The 17,852-nt window shown below is 44.4% G+C and overlaps 1 pseudogene; it reads right to left on the bottom strand.

Annotated features, from left to right (window-relative positions):
* Positions 1–293: 293 nt before the first annotated feature.
* LOC147615464 (putative wall-associated receptor kinase-like 16 pseudogene) lies at positions 294–9,658 on the bottom strand (annotated as a pseudogene).
* Positions 9,659–17,852: the final 8,194 nt, after the last annotated feature.

Here is a 17,852-nt window from a genome sequence, read left to right as displayed (position 1 = left end):
CCCTATGAGCAAAGAACTATCACCTTGTTGTTGCCATACAATGGGCCTCATATAATTCTGAGTTAGGCCTTGAATATATCTTCCCACCACAACCTCATTCACTACCATCCTCTTAGATTGAATTCTCTTTAGGTTTCCAAGCACCTCCTCCATTGTAGGCCGTTGATGGCCCTCAAGTGCCAATGGATTGCTAGCTTTGCAACATCTAGAATGGATGCCAAGGCATTTGGATGAGTGCTTAATCTACAGTCGATAAGGTTTGAGAGGCTCCCAGTTCTGAAACAAGTCTGGAACTAATGGGCAAGTACGCCTGGCTTTGAGCCCAAGTCGGCTGGCATGGCGGTGATGAGCTCAAGCAAGACAACACCAAAACTATACACATCGCTTTTATTGGTGAATTGACAAGTGAGATGGTACTCAGGATCCAGGTAGCCACCATGAGTGCCCACCACCGTGCCGAAGGTGAGGTGGGTGGCACCTGAAGTGAGAAAACATGAAGCACCGAAGTCAGCTACCTTAGGGTTGTATGACTTGTCGATGAGGATGTTGGTGGACTTTATGTCTCGGTGAAGAATGGGCGGGCACATCTTGTCGGGATGATTGAGTGCCATTGCTATGTCCACCGCAATCTGAAGCCGCTGTGTGGATAAAAATAGAGGCTGATAATATGTACATACGTGTACATGGCGTGTGTGAAGTTTTGCTTTTGAAAGCATTGTCAGGTGTACAGAGTAATGTTTTGATGTGAGCATGTACAGGCCTGTCCGGTAGGAAATCCACTGAGGATGATTTTAGCTCCTCGTTTGGCTCTGAGTATGTGTACACGTCCAAATGTATGGGCATTGAAGCTGTGTTTGAAAGCATCTGGAGGTTTGAGCCATAAAATGTTAAGGTGGCCAATGCAGCTTGAGTATTGGTCTGAAAAGGAGAGTGTGGCCATTTTGTAGGCCTGAGAAGGGATTAAAAATAAAATAAAATAAAAGGTGGCCATAAAAGGTATGGCCACGTGGGAATTGGAGCAGCCGCCAGCGGGTAGATACGAGAAGCTGGTGAGGATCATGGATCTAGAAGGGGTTGACGGGCGTAAGGAGAAAAAGGGGAGAGACGGGTGAGTGGGGGAGTCTGCAGAGAAGAGGGAATCGCCAGAAGGTGAAGAAGGTCGCTGAGAGAAGGAAAAAAAGAGTCGCCAAAGGAAAGCCAGGAAGACGGTCGTGAAGAAGTCGCCAGAGAGTCATAAGGAGGGTCGCCGAGGAGAAGTTTGCAAGGTGGTTGAAGAGGCGAGTGGCCAGTGAAGTAGTCAGAGGTTAGTCGGCGCCTGCAGATAAAGTCAGTGGATCGACCGCTTTGGAGAGTGAGGGGGCTCTGAGGCGCAACATTACAGGTACTGGAGCAGCGGCCGTGATGAGGTGTGGAAGACGTGTCGGGCTGCAGGCGTGAGACCAAGTCGGCGCAAGTGTGGTGGGCCTTTGGTGTAGTGTGGTAAAGGCAGCCGAGGGATACAGTAGACAGAGCAAAGACTTGAAGGAAGGGTGCCGCCTGTGGAAAAAACGGGAGCTGGCGAACACTAAAGCAGTTAGAGATGCTGGTGCAGACAAAAGGTGACTTGGATTAATAACCCTCCCTCTAGTGCTGTTGAGGTGATATAGGCTGCAGGTGCAAGAGGAGAAGGCCCTTAGGTCCTGAGGTAGTGCAGTGTGGTGAGAGACCTGTGGGGAGGCTGCTTTAGGTGGCCGCATCATCTGAAGCTAGTAGACGCGTGGGAAAGTAAAGGCAGCCTTTGAGGTGTTGGCAGCATAGAAGGTGCAGCTGGATGCACAGAAGTTACAGTGTTTGGGCTAAGTGAAGCCAAAAGTGGAGCCCTATACAGAGGTAATGTGTCTGCAAAAGTGAAGCCGGAAGTTCAAGCAGAACGAGCCGAGTGAAGAGGAGAGAAGAACAGTGTGGCTGGTGCTAAGCTGGAGGGACTGGTAGCACTGCAGACAAGTGGCAGAGGAAGTGGTTTTGGACTGGCTGACAGAGTATCAGCACAGAGAGCCAGAGAGAGAGAGGGTGTGTGTGTATTTCTTTTGTGGATTTCTACCTCCTCTGGGGACTCAAGCCAGAATTGTAAATTCTCTTGATTAGTTGTGGCTGGTGTTTGGTGATGCCAAAGAATTCTTTGTTTCTTTGTTCATTTGAGTACAAGTTGTGACAGCCAGATCTGAAATATAAGTCTTGTTCATGCTTTTGGGTCTGGTGTTCTGGTGTGTTTGCATACGTGTGTGGAAGTGTGGCATGCTATAAGGGCGTAGACAGCTCTACCGCTTCCGTGCCATCACCTTTTGGTGCCTCCACAGAGGAGCAGATTTCCTCTGGATTGTGAAAGAGAACAGGGCTGTGTGAAGAAAGATTTGGAAATGGCTCAAGATTTTCCAGAGTATTGGGGATTGCCACAGGAAAGTGCAGTCAGGTTTCTGGAAAAGATGGAATTTACAGCCTTGATGAAAGATAGGGCAACCCCGGAGATCCTTTCTCAGATTCTGGCTTATTGCTTGCAAGGTGATGCAAAAACATGGTTACAGATGTTTGTGACTACACACAGGAACATTCATCAGCAGGATCCTGAGTACCGTGTAGTCAGAGCTGCATTCTTGGCACAGTTTGCCCGAGTGAGGAGTCCAAATGAGGTGTGGAAGGAATTGTGCAACATTCAGCAGAAGGATGGTCAGGATGTGGATCAGTACCTGATAGAGTTTGGTAGACTGTGGAGTCTATGGTGTGAGGCTCTGATTCCTGAAGTACCCCCGCAGATGATAAAGAGAGACCGGTTTGTGGCTGGTCTGGAGCCAACCCTCCGTTTGAAGGTGGAGCTGAAGAACCTGGATAGCTTTGAGGAGGCTGTCAGAGTAGCTCGTGAGAAGGAGTGGAAGGTAAAACGTCTGAGGCAGATGGGAATACAGGAAGAGCCGAAGAAGTTTGTGAAGATGCCAGAGATTGAGAGTATACATCCTGAAAGGGAAGCTGCTGTTGTTCCAGAACAGGAAGACACTTTGAAGAGGGACATACATGATGCAGTGGAGCTCATGAAGTCTCTAAGTTTGAATTGGATGGAAGCAGGTGGAAAGGGAAGAAGCCGAGGTGCACCAAATAATAGAAGGGACAGTATCTCAACAGGTGAAGGGAACATGGGAGGAACAGGAAGAGGAAGGGGCTACTATTTGAGTAATGTCCAATGCTGGAACTATGGGGAGCGGGGACATATCAGCCCTCAATGTGACAAGCCGCCCAGAGCAGGTGGTGGAATATATCCTGTGATGCAGAGGACTAATGATAGATCGGGGGATCATAGTGTTGAAGTAAAAGATCCAAATCAACCCTCTACCAGTGGAGTCAAATGGGAGGATAAGGGAAAGGGACCGGCTCTCAGCTTGATAGAAGTGGAGACCATTCCAGAGATTATGCCTGTGGCAAAGAGGACGAGGAGTACAATGGCAGAACCTGAACCATCTTCTAAAAAAGGTAAACATGTCCAATTTGATATAAGTCCTCAACCAGAGAAGAAGAAAAGGAAGCCAAGGAAACATTATAAAACTTCAGATTTGCATATTGGTCAAGGCCAAGAGGAGTATACATTGATGGGAGACTTAAAGGGAAGGGTAGCCAATATAACATTTGCCCAATTACTTGGATTGTGTCCGAAGCTTAAGAGAGAGTGGAAGAAGTTGGCAAATCCGAGGAAAGTAAATGAGCAGGAACCCACACAAGGCGAAATGGAGCTGATGTCTGTGGAAGACCTTCCTGATATTTGTCCATCAGTTGATGCCTGGTGTGGAAGTGTAAGTGTTGGAGAGGCATATGTTGATGGCGGTGCACAAATCAGTGTGATGACTCAGTCCTGTATGGAGAGATTGGGGTTGAAGCTGAATGCTAGTTCAGACTTTAGACTCCGTCTGGCAAATCATGCAAAAGTAAAGTGTCTGGGTATATGCACAGAAGTGCCAGTGACTGCTTTTGGTGTGGTTTGCAATATAAATTGCCATATTATGCCGGCTGGTTTGGGAGCTTATCCGCTGATTTTGGGCAGACCTTGGCTCAGACAGGTGGGTGCCATTCAAAACTGGAAAAGGGGAACCATAACAGTACATAATAGGAGAGGGAGAGCCAGGAAATTCAACATGAGTAGTAAGCGGGAAATGAAGAGTGAGCCTGAAGAAACAAGTGCTGATGAGTATTCAGATAGTGAAACTGAAGAAGAGAGTTCTACTTCTGATGATGAGAGCCAGGTATCATTTATAATGAAGGAAGAAAATGAGCATGTGATGCAAGCTGAAGAGGAGTTAAAGAGGGAAGAAGAAAGCAGACTTGAAGATATGGACAGTCTGATGCAGCCTCCATCACCCAGTGCGGAGAAAGAGGAGCTGTTACAGGGCATGCTGAATCCTAAATTGCAGCCAGTGGAGAAAGAAAAGTATATGAAGGTAATACATAAATTCCCTCATTTGTTTATTACTTCATATGAAGAGATCCGAGGATTCAAATGTGAGCCAATGCCTATAGTATTGAAGGAGGGTGTGAGGCCAGTGTTTCAGAAACTGAGGAGGATAAATAGAGAACTATTGCCTGTATTAAGAGAGGAGCTGAGTAAGTTGTTAAAAGCAGGGTTAATTTATCCAGTAGATCACTCAGATTGGGCAAATCCAGTGGTCTTCACTCCAAAGCATACAGGTGGTTGGAGAGTCTGTATTGATTACAAGCCTCTGAATGCTGCAACAAAAAGCAATCATTATCCTCTGCCGTTTATTGATGATATTTTGGACAGGGTAGCTGGATATGAGAGGTATAGTGTATGCGATGGTTTCTCTGGGTATTTTCAGATCTCAATTGCTGAGGAGGATCAGGCTAAAACCACAATCATTACACCGTGGGGTTGCTTCTGTTACCGAGTAGTACCATTTGGTTTGAAAAATGCACCCTCGTGGTATCAGAGGAACACTGATAGAGTACTTGCACCTCTTACAGATCATTTTGTGAGAGCTTTTTTGGATGATATATGTGTGTATAGTTCTCAAAAAGAACATGGTAATAAATTGGAGCAAGTATTTTCTAAAATGGATGATGCAGGTGGACAGCTCAATCCAAAGAAGTGTCATTTAGGACATTCAAAGGTGAAGCTGTTGGGGCATATGATATCTCAGAATGGAATTGAACCTGATCCAGAGAAGATAAAAGCTCTTGTCTTATTATCTGCACCATCAACATCCAGGCAACTGCAGACTTTTGTCCAAAAGGTAAAATATATGGCAAGATTTGTTCCTTTAATGTCTCAACTGCTTTATCCTCTTCAGCAGGCTATGAAGAAGGAACCATTGCAATGGAATGAAGAATGCGAGGAAGTGTTTGAGAAAGTAAAGGAGGTATTGGGAGGTATTTCCAGTGTGAAAGCTCCGGATTTCTCTCAGGTCTTTTATGTGAATCCATCTTTTGGTCCGGATGTAGTTGGAGCAATCTTAATGCAGAGAGGAGATGAATCCAGATATATGAAGCCTGTGTATTTTGCAAGTAGAGTGAAGACAGAAGCAGAGAGGAAATATACTGAGGCTGAATTGGTTTTGTCAAGTCTGGTGTATGCTTGCAGGAAATTCAGGTCATATCTCCTGATGAAACCATTTGTGGTGCTGACAAATTATACTTTACTCCCTCAGCTGGTGAATGGTACTTCACTCTCAAAAGGTATGATGCGATGGTTAGTGGAGCTTCAAGAGTATGATTTTTCATTTTTGATTGAAGATACTTGCAAGGCAACTCTGGCAGATCTTCTAACATACAAAGATGGCCCGATACTGGTGAAGGAAGTGGATTCAAAGATAGAAAAAGAGGAACAGATTATCATTCCTGGAGCTCATGTTTTATTCTTTGATGGTTCGTATAAAAGGAGTATACATCAGGCCACCGGGGGATATATAATCCAGGATTCAGAAGGCGTGCTGATTCTAAAGAATGGAATATATCTGGAAGCTGAAAGTAACAATGAGGCTGAGTACACAGCATTGTTTCAAGGGTTACAGGCTGCTTTAAAGCACAAGATTCAAAAGCTAATCATAAAGGGAGATTCTCTATTAGTGGTAAAGCAGGTCTTGGGTAGCTGGCGAGCAAAGAATCCGAGATTAAAAGAATGCCTGGCTAAGGTTAGAAGGCTGCTACATCAATTTACAGCATGGAGTATTCAACATGTGCGGCGGGAGGAAAATCATATGGCACATGAGTTGGCTCAGGAGGCAATTAATCAGGATCCAGTAATTGCAAAAATTGAAGAGCCATTATACAGAGGGAGGGAATACCTGTCCAGAGTGGTGGATTATCTACTCTCAGGTCGCTTGCCTGAGGAGCTTAAAAAAGGCCAAAAGTATCATTTCATCAGAAAAAGTAAGCATTATGTCATGATTGGGGATGAATTATACATGCAGGGAGCTGATCAGGTATTGAGGAGAATTCCCTGGAGAGAAGAGATTTATTATATTCTATCTTCAAATCATGAGGGAGCATGTGGGGGTCATTATGCATTTAAGATCACCTTACAGAAGATATTACTGGAGGGTTATGTATGGCCTTCCATCCAGAAGGATATTCAACACTGGTGCAGGTCTTGCCATGAGTGCCAGAGAATGGGGAAGAGGATCTTAAAAATGGAGCCGAGAAATATCATGCTGGTATATGATATTTTTGAAAGATGGGGAGTGGATGCAGTTGGACCACTTCCCAGGACAGCCAGAGGAAAGTGTTATGTGCTTACTGCGGTAGATTACTTATCAAAATGGGCGGAAGTGAAGGCAGTAAAGAGAGTGGATAGTAAAGAGGTGGCTGATTTTGTGTATGAACATATATGCTGCAGGTTTGGAATTCCTCTGGAGATACTATCAGATAATGGACCTGAATTTAGAGGAGAGGTAGTTGACCATTTATGCAGAAGATTGAATATCAACCACAAATACTCCACTCCTTATCACCCTCAATGCAATGGCTTGAATGAAAGGTTCAATGGTGAATTTAAGCTGATGATAACCAAAATGACAGAAGGCCATATCAAGAATTGGGATATAGAGATGAATCGTGTATTATGGGCATACAGGGTTGCTGTAAAATCTGGTACACAATTCTCACCCTTTCATTTAGTTTATGGGAAAGAAGCACTCATGCCTATTGATGTGGAAATTCCAGCTTTGAAGTTTTTGATTGAAGAAGGGCATGAACCTATTAACTGTTACAGAGAAAGATTACTGGCTTTGCAAATAGTTCAGCTGGACAGAGAGCTTGCATTTGATCACTATGCAGCTATGCAATTGAAAAGACAAGAGAGAGAGAATGAGAAGGTGGAGCAGAAAGAAATTGAAGAGGGTGATCTGGTTCTCACGTATAATAGCAAGCTGGATAGCACTTTTCATACTGCATTCCAGACAAAGTGGGAGGGTCCGTATAAAGTTGAGAGAAAATTTGATAATGGGAGTTATCAGCTTGCTGATTTGGATGGAAAGAAGCATAAAAGGAGAGTGAATGGTTTACGACTGAAGAAATATTTTGCTCGATTGATGTTAGCCATGAAAGAAGAAGATCAGGAAGCTTGTGATACATGTCAGGAGGAGGTGGAGGGTACAGAGGAAGATCTGAATATTTCATGCCTCTTTGTACAGCTGCTGGACATAAATGTCTCAGCAGAAGTAGGGGGTTGCTAAATATGTGTGGATAAAAATAGAGGCTGATAATATGTACATACGTGTACATGGCGTGTGTGAAGTTTTGCTTTTGAAAGCATTGTCAGGTGTACAGAGTAATGTTTTGATGTGAGCATGTACAGGCCTGTCCGGTAGGAAATCCACTGAGGATGATTTCAGCTCCTCGTTTGGCTCTGAGTATGTGTACACGTCCAAATGTATGGGCATTGAAGCTGTGTTTAAAAGCATCAGGAGGTTTGAGCCATAAAATGTTAAGGTGGCCAATGCAGCTTGAGTATTGGTCTGAAAAGGAGAGTGTGGCCATTTTGTAGGCCTGAGAAGGGATTAAAAATAAAATAAAATAAAAGGTGGCCATAAAAGGTATGGCCACGTGGGAATTGGAGCAGCCGCCAGGCGGGTAGATACGAGAAGCTGGTGAGGATCATGGATCTAGAAGGGGTTGACGGGCGTAAGGAGAAAAAGGGGAGAGACGGGTGAGTGGGGGAGTCTGCAGAGAAGAGGGAATCGCCAGAAGGTGAAGAAGGTCGCTGAGAGAAGGAAAAAAAGAGTCGCCAAAGGAAAGCCAGGAAGATGGTCGTGAAGAAGTCGCCAGAGAGTCATAAGGAGGGTCGCCGAGGAGAAGTTTGCAAGGTGGTTGAAGAGGCGAGTGGCCAGTGAAGTAGTCAAAGGTTAGTCGGCGCCTGCAGATAAAGTCAGTGGATCGACCGCTTTGGAGAGTGAGGGGGCTCTGAGGCGCAACATTACAGGTACTGGAGCAGCGGCCGTGATGAGGTGTGGAAGACGTGTCGGGCTGTAGGCGTGAGACCAAGTCGGCGCAAGTGTGGTGGGCCTTTGGTGTAGTGTGGTAAAGGCAGCCGAGGGATACAGTAGACAGAGCAAAGACTTGAAGGAAGGGTGCCGCCTGTGGAAAAAACGGGAGCTGGCGAACACTAAAGCAGTTAGAGATGCTGGTGCAGACAAAAGGTGACTTGGATTAATAACCCTCCCTCTAGTGCTGTTGAGGTGATATAGGCTGCAGGTGCAAGAGGAGAAGGCCCTTAGGTCCTGAGGTAGTGCAGTGTGGTGAGAGACCTGTGGGGAGGCTGCTTTAGGTGGCCGCATCATCTGAAGCTAGTAGACGCGTGGGAAAGTAAAGGCAGCCTTTGAGGTGTTGGCAGCATAGAAGGTGCAGCTGGATGCACAGAAGTTACAGTGTTTGGGCTAAGTGAAGCCAAAAGTGGAGCCCTATACAGAGGTAATGTGTCTGCAAAAGTGAAGCCGGAAGTTCAAGCAGAACGAGCCGAGTGAAGAGGAGAGAAGAACAGTGTGGCTGGTGCTAAGCTGGAGGGACTGGTAGCACTGCAGACAAGTGGCAGAGGAAGTGGTTTTGGACTGGCTGACAGAGTATCAGCACAGAGAGCCAGAGAGAGAGAGGGTGTGTGTGTATTTCTTTTGTGGATTTCTACCTCCTCTGGGGACTCAAGCCAGAATTGTAAATTCTCTTGATTAGTTGTGGCTGGTGTTTGGTGATGCCAAAGAATTCTTTGTTTCTTTGTTCATTTGAGTACAAGTTGTGACAGCCAGATCTGAAATATAAGTCTTGTTCATGCTTTTGGGTCTGGTGTTCTGGTGTGTTTGCATACGTGTGTGGAAGTGTGGCATGCTATAAGGGCGTAGACAGCTCTACCGCTTCCGTGCCATCACCGCTTTGCCCAACTTGAGACTAGTGGGCTTTTTGGAATGTCTCTGCCTGGGTGCAAGTGATCCCAAAGTGTCCCATTCGCCACAAATTCATAAACAAGCAGGGGCACTCGGGTCTCTACACAGCAGCCCAATAGCCGGACAACATTCTGATGTGTGGACTTCCCTAACAAGAGTATCTCGGACACGAAGGACTTTATTTGGTCTTCTTCCCTATCCGCATCGTCCATGTTCTTGGCCTTCTTGATGGCCACCTTGCCATGGTTGGGCATGTTGCCCCAATACCTATGCTGGCCGCCGTGAGCTTGGGATTGTTTGAAGCTGCTACAGTGCACGCGAAATGCGAAAGGAAATTGAACACACGTTGAAGTTTTTTTAAAGATTTGGTCTCATAAACGACCCAAAAAAAACGTGGGTTATGCATCGCAATTTCGATGCTTATGCCACTCATTTCCAGTTTGCTATGGTCGCTACTACGGTGGCATATACAACTGCATTTTAAAGGTCGCATAAGCATCCACGAAAGTGACCCCCACTATTTTCTTCATATTTATATGAGGGTCGCTATGTATAGACCTTGTAGTGGGAAAAACAGACAACCGCGCCTATAGACGCGCTGTTAGATGTGTTTATAGACGTGCTCTGATAGTCTTATCTGTTATTCCCTTTCCCCTTCCTTTTCCTTCTCTTTCCCTTCCCCTTCCCCTTCCCCTTCCACTTCCAAGAACCACTTCCAAGAAAAGGATTGCATATTGAATGACGGAAATAAATGATTGTTGCCATATACATAGGCAGTGATGTGTGTGAACACACTTAGGACCGTCGAGGTATTTTTTCCCTCTTTAGGAGGTTTTTTCCCCCGACTTGTATATACGCCCATCATTCTAGGGCTAACAAATCTTTTGTACATTGACACAATCTAATACACTTTGTGTTGTGTGCATTCTTGCTTCTTCTTCTCCAAGCTTTGTGTGCTTTCCTGCAACCCTAATTCCAACAATTGGTATCAGAGCAAGCATCGGCTCTCAGGGCTACGCCGCCAGCACCCTCCGACTCACGTTCTCCGATTGAGGTGAGCTTTCATGAGCGCTTGCAGGTCCCGCCAGCACCCTCCGACTCACGTTCTCAGAAATCGCATCTAAGGTCGTTTCGGGCTCCGTTTTTGCAGTTCAAGTTCTGCACAGGTGTTTTCGTCATTTTCTGCAGAAATTTTGACAGTGCAGTTTTCTGCAAAACAGGCATATGTACTCTATTGTGGACCGTGCTACATAGCTCGAGTTGTTTTCTGTTCAGTCTTTGCTTCATTACAGGTAGCTTTTACATCAATTTCAGTCAGTGGCCATGGCTGATAACAGCAATGATGTATTTCGCATGTTATTTGCTGATGACAAATTGGATGGAGACACCAACTACCCACTTTGGGCATACATGATGCAGCATGTTTTGGTTGCAAAAGGAGTGTGGAACATTGTGCAGGGTATGGATGTACGTCCAGGTTCTGTGGATGTAGGATCTGTTGACGATGTTGCAGGTTCTAGCAGCTCTACTGTTGCTACTGTTTTACCCACTGCTGAACAAGCTCATTGGGATGGTAAAGATGCACATGCTCATGCCTTGATTGCACTTTCTGTCAAACGTAACATCACCCCACATATTCGTTCAGCTAAAACAGCAAAACAGGCTTGGGATATTCCAGCTGGTTTGTATGCAGGTTGTAACGAGGCAAAAATCGCTTACCTGCGTAAAGAGCTAGAATTGAAGATTATGCAAGAAGATGATGACATGAATGTTTTTCTTGCTGAGATTAAAGATCTCAAAGAACAGTTGATTTCTGCAGGTGAGATTATTCCTGATCATTCTCTTGTGCAGACTGTTCTTGATGCTTTACCTAAGACATATCAGACTTTTGCACCAACGTGGAGACTTCTTACTGAGGACAGACCTGATGCTGTCAAGTATGATACTTTAGTCAACAAGATCTTGCAAGAAGCGTAGTCCAGGCAAAACAGGGCCAGGCAGCGTGCAGTTGATCAAGCATTTATTGCTGCCCAGCAGAGCAGAGAAGAAGTGGTAAGGCAGTCCCTTCCACTGTTTCTTCTCCTATTAGTAGGTCTACAACTTCTTCTCCTTCCACAGGTAGCAACAATAAGTCTGAGAAGGCTCTTGATAAAGGCAAGAAAAAGACCAGGTGTAACTATTGTAAGGCAAATAATCATGTCATTAAGAATTGCCCTAAGCTAAAGGCTAAAGAGGCAAAGAAGAAAGAGTCAAATGCAGCCACAATAGCGGATGCTTCTACAAATGCAGATTCTGCAAATGTTGTGCAGGATACAGAATGGGCATTTAGCGTGTATTGCCAGTATGACCCATCTGTACATGATGCATGTTTGGCAGTTTCTGTTGACTCTCATGTTTGGTATTTTGATAGTGGTGCTACAAAGCACATTACCTCGCATCGTGATATATTCACTTCTCTTGAGGTTGTCCCTAATGGGAATACTATCACATGTGCCAATAATGCTTCTTACCCAGTGAAGGGCGTTGGTAAAATTATGCTTACGGCTGCAAATGGCAGCGCTTTCACACTTTCAGATGCTTTGTATGTGCCAGGGATAAAGAAGAATCTATTGTCTGTCTTTGTGCTTGCTAGACTTGGACTTGTAGTCAAATTTGTGGATAACAGATGTACTGTTCATGATTTGACTTTTGGTGATACGATTATTGTATCTGGCACCTTGTTTCGTGGGCTGTATAGGCTCAATTCTTATGACAAGTGTGTAGAAGATTCAGCAAATGCAGTTTCTGATGAAAAGGCAGTTTCAGATGCAAAACTATGGCATGCTCGTTTTGGTCATCTGAACTTTGCTAGTTTGCTGCGTTTGCAGAAATTTGATATGGTTGCTTCATTGCCCCCTCTTGAGGCACCATTAAAACATGTTTGTGAAGGCTGTATTTTGGGCAAAATGCAGCGTTCTGCGTTTCCAAAGGATGATTCTGTGTGGGCCACTCGCAAATTGTAACTTGAAAATATTGATGTATGTGGGCCTATGCAAACTCTGTCATTTGGTAAACACTTGTACTTTGTGACTTTCATTGATGATTACTCAAGGCATGCATGGGTATATCCACTAAAGGCAAAGTCCGAAGTGTTTTTGTGCTTCAAACAGTTTTTGCTTATGGTTGAAAATGTATCCAATTGTAATGTGGGCACCCTCCGTTCTGATCGAGGGGGGGAGTACATGTCTAAAGAGTTTGATGCATTTCTGGCTAGTCATGGGATAAAACACCAATGTACAGTGCCATATACCCCTTAGCAAAATGGTGTTGCTGAAAACAAGTCACTTATGGAGATGGCACGATGTATGGTCAAGAGCCAAGCTTTGCCACATGCGTTTTGGCTTGAGGCTGTCATGTGTGCTGCATATGTACTCAACAGGTGTCCCACTAAGGCCTTGCAGTCTATTACTCCATACGAAGCTTGGCATGGTAGGAAGCCTTCTATTGGTCACTTGTGTGTCTTTGGTTGCTTGGCCTATGCTTTAGTGCCTGTGCAACAACGCAGAAAATTGGATGATAAGGCTGTCAAATGCATTTTTGTTGGTTACAGTGCTGAGAGTAAGAGTTACAGATTGTATCATCCGCAGTCAAAGCATATCTTGATTAGTCGAGATGTTGTTTTTGTGGAAGATGTTGTGCAGCCTTTGTTATCATGTACCAAAGAGACAGGTGTGAGCTCACGGGATGTATTTGATACATTGTTGCCTCTATTTACAGGTGGGAATTAAATTGTAAGTCCTAATGCGGCAAATATTCAGCCTATGCAGATTTCAAACGACATCATAGATCAGCCTATTTCTGATGCAGATTTACAGGATATAATTCATGAGGATAGGGCTGAAAATGAGCAGGCTAGAGGTATGCCTAAATGGCTGGTGCAGACCTTGCGTGATAGTAAAATTGATGCACCTATATCTAGTCGTACTCGTTCAGGTTTTCAACATGCCTCTTATGCATCAGATTGTTATGCTTTGGCTGTGTCTAGTATGTGTGAAGAGGAAGAACCTCTTTCATTTGATGAGGCACAAAAATCAAAAAATTGGTTGGCTGAAATAATGCAAAGTGAATATGATGCTATAATGAAGAATGGTACATGGTCTTTGTGTGATTTGCCTATTGGTAAAAAGGCCATTGGATGTAAGTGGGTTTTTAAGTTGAAACGAAAGCCAGATGGCAGTGTTGATCGCTATAAGGCTAGGCTTGTTGCAAAGGATTATGCTCAAGAAAAGGGCATTGATTTTGATGAGACCTTTGCTCCCACTTGTCGTATGACTACCATTCGTAGCATTTGTGCATTGGCAGCTCATAATGGTTGGAATGTACATCAGTTGGATATAAAGACTGCGTTCTTAAATGGAGATTTGCATAAGGAGGTGTATGTATCGCAGCCTCGTGGTTTTGTTCAAAGAGGGCAGGAAAACAAAGTGTGCAGGTTGAAAAAGGCTTTATATGGTTTAAAGCAAGCTCCACGAGCTTGGTATGAAAAGATACATGCATATTTGACTGCACATGGTTTTCAGAATAGTCCAACAGAAAGCACTTTGTATGTTAAACGTGTGGATGATGTACATCTAATCATGAGCACAACATTCGACAGCGGACAGGGAACTCAATATGGTGGTGAGCTCCAGCACACTGACGCATGCTCTTAGTGTGCTAGAGCTGATCATCAAGTTGAGTTCCTTTCCCAAACCTGAAGGTTGTGTGCAATTATGAGAGGCTCATCTCCAAGTTGAGTTCTCTCCAAGTGCCTGACGGAACAACGACGACCGGTTTCCCTTAGCTCCCCATCCTGCAACATGGTTGGTTATCAAAAGGAATTGCTTTCTTCCTTGCAACTTCTTTCAACGAACTGGCGGGATTATCAAGGAATTGCTTATTTCAACAGGGAAATCAACTCGACGGTGAGCTCAATTGAGCACAACATTCGACACTGGACATGGAACTCAATCTGGTTGTGAGCTCTAGCACACTGACGCACGCTCTCAGTGTGTTATAGCTTATCACTAAGTTGACTTCTCCTTCCCCAGTGCCGAGGGTTGTGCTCAATTATGAGGGTCTCATCACCAAGAAGAGTTCTATGCCAGTGCCTAATGGAACAACGACGACCTGTTTCCATTAGCTCCCCATCTTGCAACTCCCTTGGTCATGGCTATGGCTGGTGGAGTGTTGCAGGATGGAGAGCCAAGGGAAACAATGGATCCCATGACTTGGGTAGCATTATGAAGCGGCCTCGAGGTTGCAGCAGAAGATTCATCATAGGGGTAGAAGGGGGCTTAGAGAGGGTGTGGAAGTGGATAGGAGAGAAATTTTCCTAAGTGTGGTGAATTGTTTCTCTGCCCGTAAGGCCTTTATATAGCTAGAATTGCCGACCTCCCACTCTTTTCCCCTTTGTTTCTTGTGTCAATTGTGCGACTCTGGGTGCGTATCGCTGCTAAGAGCACACAATCCACTCGCTGGATTTTGCCGGTAGCCCAACCTAGCATAGGTAGTCATCTACATCATCGTCTAGCCATGATGTGCGATTAGATGGCTGCCATGCTAGAATTTCTTGGTCATATGATATTTCAATAGGAAGAGAGGGGAGGAGCAGTGGTGCTTACTGGTAGCCTAGCCTAGCCTAGGTGGTTATTTACATCATTGTCTAGCCATGACGAGCGATTAGATGGTTTCCATGGGAGAAGTTCTCAGTCTCATCGGAGCCAAGATCTTAATAATTCAATGGGATGAGGGCGGAGGAGCGGTGGCACATACACCCAGCTTTGCTGACTGGTAGCCCAGCCTAGCATAGGCGGTCATATACATCATCGTCTAACCATGACGTGCGATTAGATGGTAATTCTAATAGTGTGATACGTTCTTACAGTCTATCTCAGCTTAATGCTAGTTCTCATTCTAAACTATTGTTATTACAGCAGCCTGATAAACCGACTGAATGCTAATCTAAGCTTTGAACTAGATGCAAAGTCATTGTTATTACAGTCTGATACTAGATCAATGTAAATTTGAGCCTGTGAATTAGATGGTCCCTCATGCAGAGTCATTGTTATTACAATCTGATTCCGGCTCAATGCTAATCTGAGCCTATCAATTAGATGGTCCCTCATGCATAGTCATTGTTATTACAATCTGAATGCTAATCTGAACCTATGAATTAGATGGACCCTCATGCACAGTGATTGTCACTAAAACAAGCTCGGTGGTTGTTTGCGATTAGTTTACTGTTTGGGATTTACATTTTCCCTTGTTTGGAGAGAAGATTGATTCAAATAAGCTCGGTGGTTGTTTGCAATTAGTTTACTCTTTGGGATTTACATTTTCCCTTGTTTGGAGAGAACATTTACTAAAATTAGCATGGTGGTTGTTTGGGATTTGCTAAAGGTTATATTTTGCGGGGGTTATAGGTAATCCTAAACCAACACAAATGCATTTAGTTGCCAGTGCCTACCTCCTCAAGCCTTGACTGGTGTTTGAGCTAACCCAATCACAATTCTAATGGTCAATAGCACAGATCTCGACACATGGCACTATATGCATTTACTCATGAGCACAGAGATTATTGCTCTACCTCTGGCCTGACTACATCACACAGTCCTTACCTTGCCATGTTTGTTTTGCTGACCACCATGCTGGTTCAAGCAATGATGTTCGCATGGAGAGACCACCACGTTGGCATGAAGACCACCGTGGCATGTCAATCTCTAAAGGGAACCCCTCAAGGTCCACATCCACAACCACCGCGTTGGATGTTGGAGCTATTTTAGTTCTAAACGAAGGAAAATAGTGTTATTTTGGAGATATTTTAGTCGTATTACTCCTTGTGCAACAATTTCTCAACCAGCGCACACGTTCTTGGATCTATTTTAGTTCCAAGATAAGGAAAATGTAGACATTTGCAATTTAGTATAGTTTCCTTGCAACCAACGGTTGGTTATTGGAACCATTTTCAGTACAGTAACAACAGTTTTTTTAACAATTTCTTGTGCAACGATCCCTATGGTTACAGTAAAATGTAAACAAGGGCAGAATTATGCCATTTGTTCTTCTTTAGAGCCACTCTCACTACCGAAGTAACAATAACAATAGTTTTGGCGATAATGGTACTACATTGAAATTGAAACAAAAGAAATTACATCCGATAGTTTTTGCGATAATAGTATTACATCGAAATTGAAACACAATAAATTACATCTCAAGAAAACATTTAACAAAATAGATTACATACAAAGATGCTAGCACTTTGCCTTTGTGACACTTCTTTAAACACTTTTAGTACTTGTCAACACCACCACTATGAACAGGATTGGGTGTCACTTTTTGCCCTTATTAGCACTTTCTTACAATTTTGACTTGGTGCCTTGTATGTAGGGGACAATACGGGCACCTGGTAGTGCTATCCTTGTAGTGCTATCGTAGGTAGGACTTTCTTACAATTTTAACCCGAAACTCCTCGTATTTATGCATGGGACAATATGAGCAGCTCGTAATTGAAATAACCTTTTTCATAGCAACTTCTTTCAAGGCACTGGAAGAGGAAGCTGATCTTGGAAGTGAGCTCACTCGAGCACAACATTCAACAGCGGACAGGGAACTCAATATGGTGGTGAGCTCCAACAAACTGACGCATGCTCTTAGTGTGTTAGAGCTGATCATCAAGTTGAGTTCCTTCCCCAAAGCTAAAGGTTGTGCGCAATTACGAGAGGCTCATCTCCAAGTTGAGTTCTCTCCCAGTGCCTGATGGAACAACAACAACAGGTTTTCCTTAGCTCCCCATCATGCAAGATGGTTGGTTATCAAGGAATTTCTTTCTTCCTTGCAACTTCTTTCAACGAACTAGCGGGATTATCAAGGAATTGCTTATTTCAAGAGGGAAATCAACTTGGCGGTGAGCTCAATCGAGCACAACATTCGACAGTGGGACAGAAAACTCAATCTGGTTGTGAGCTCTAGCACACTGACGCATGCTCGCAGTGTGTTACAACTTATCACTAAGTTGACTTCTCCTTCCCCAATGCTGAGGGTTGTGCTCAATTATGAGGGTCTCATCACCAAGGTGAGTTCTATGCGAGTGCCTGAGGGAACAACGAGGACCCGTTTCCCTTAGTTCCCCATCTTGCAACTCCCTTGGTCATGGCTATGGCTGGTGGAGTGTTGCAGGATGGAGAGCCAAGGAAAACAATGGATCCCATGACTTGGGTAGCATTATGAAGCGGCATCGAGGATGCAGCAGAAGATTCATCATAGGGGTAGAAGGGGGCTTAGAGAGAGCGTGGAAGTGGGTAGGAGAGAAATTTTCCTAGGTGCGGTGAATTGTTTCTCTGCCCGTAAGGCCTTTATATAGCTAGAATTGCCAACCTCCCACTCTTTTCCCCTTTGTTTCTTGTGTTAGTTGTGCGACTCTGGGTGCTC

Source organism: Cibotium barometz, chromosome 40, assembly GCF_041138505.1.
Source record: "Cibotium barometz isolate CiBa-2024 chromosome 40, ASM4113850v1, whole genome shotgun sequence".
NCBI classification, from domain to species: Eukaryota; Viridiplantae; Streptophyta; class Polypodiopsida; order Cyatheales; family Cibotiaceae; genus Cibotium; species Cibotium barometz.
The sequence above is the reverse complement of the archived record's forward strand: the minus strand, read 5'-3'. Positions and strand labels throughout refer to the sequence as shown.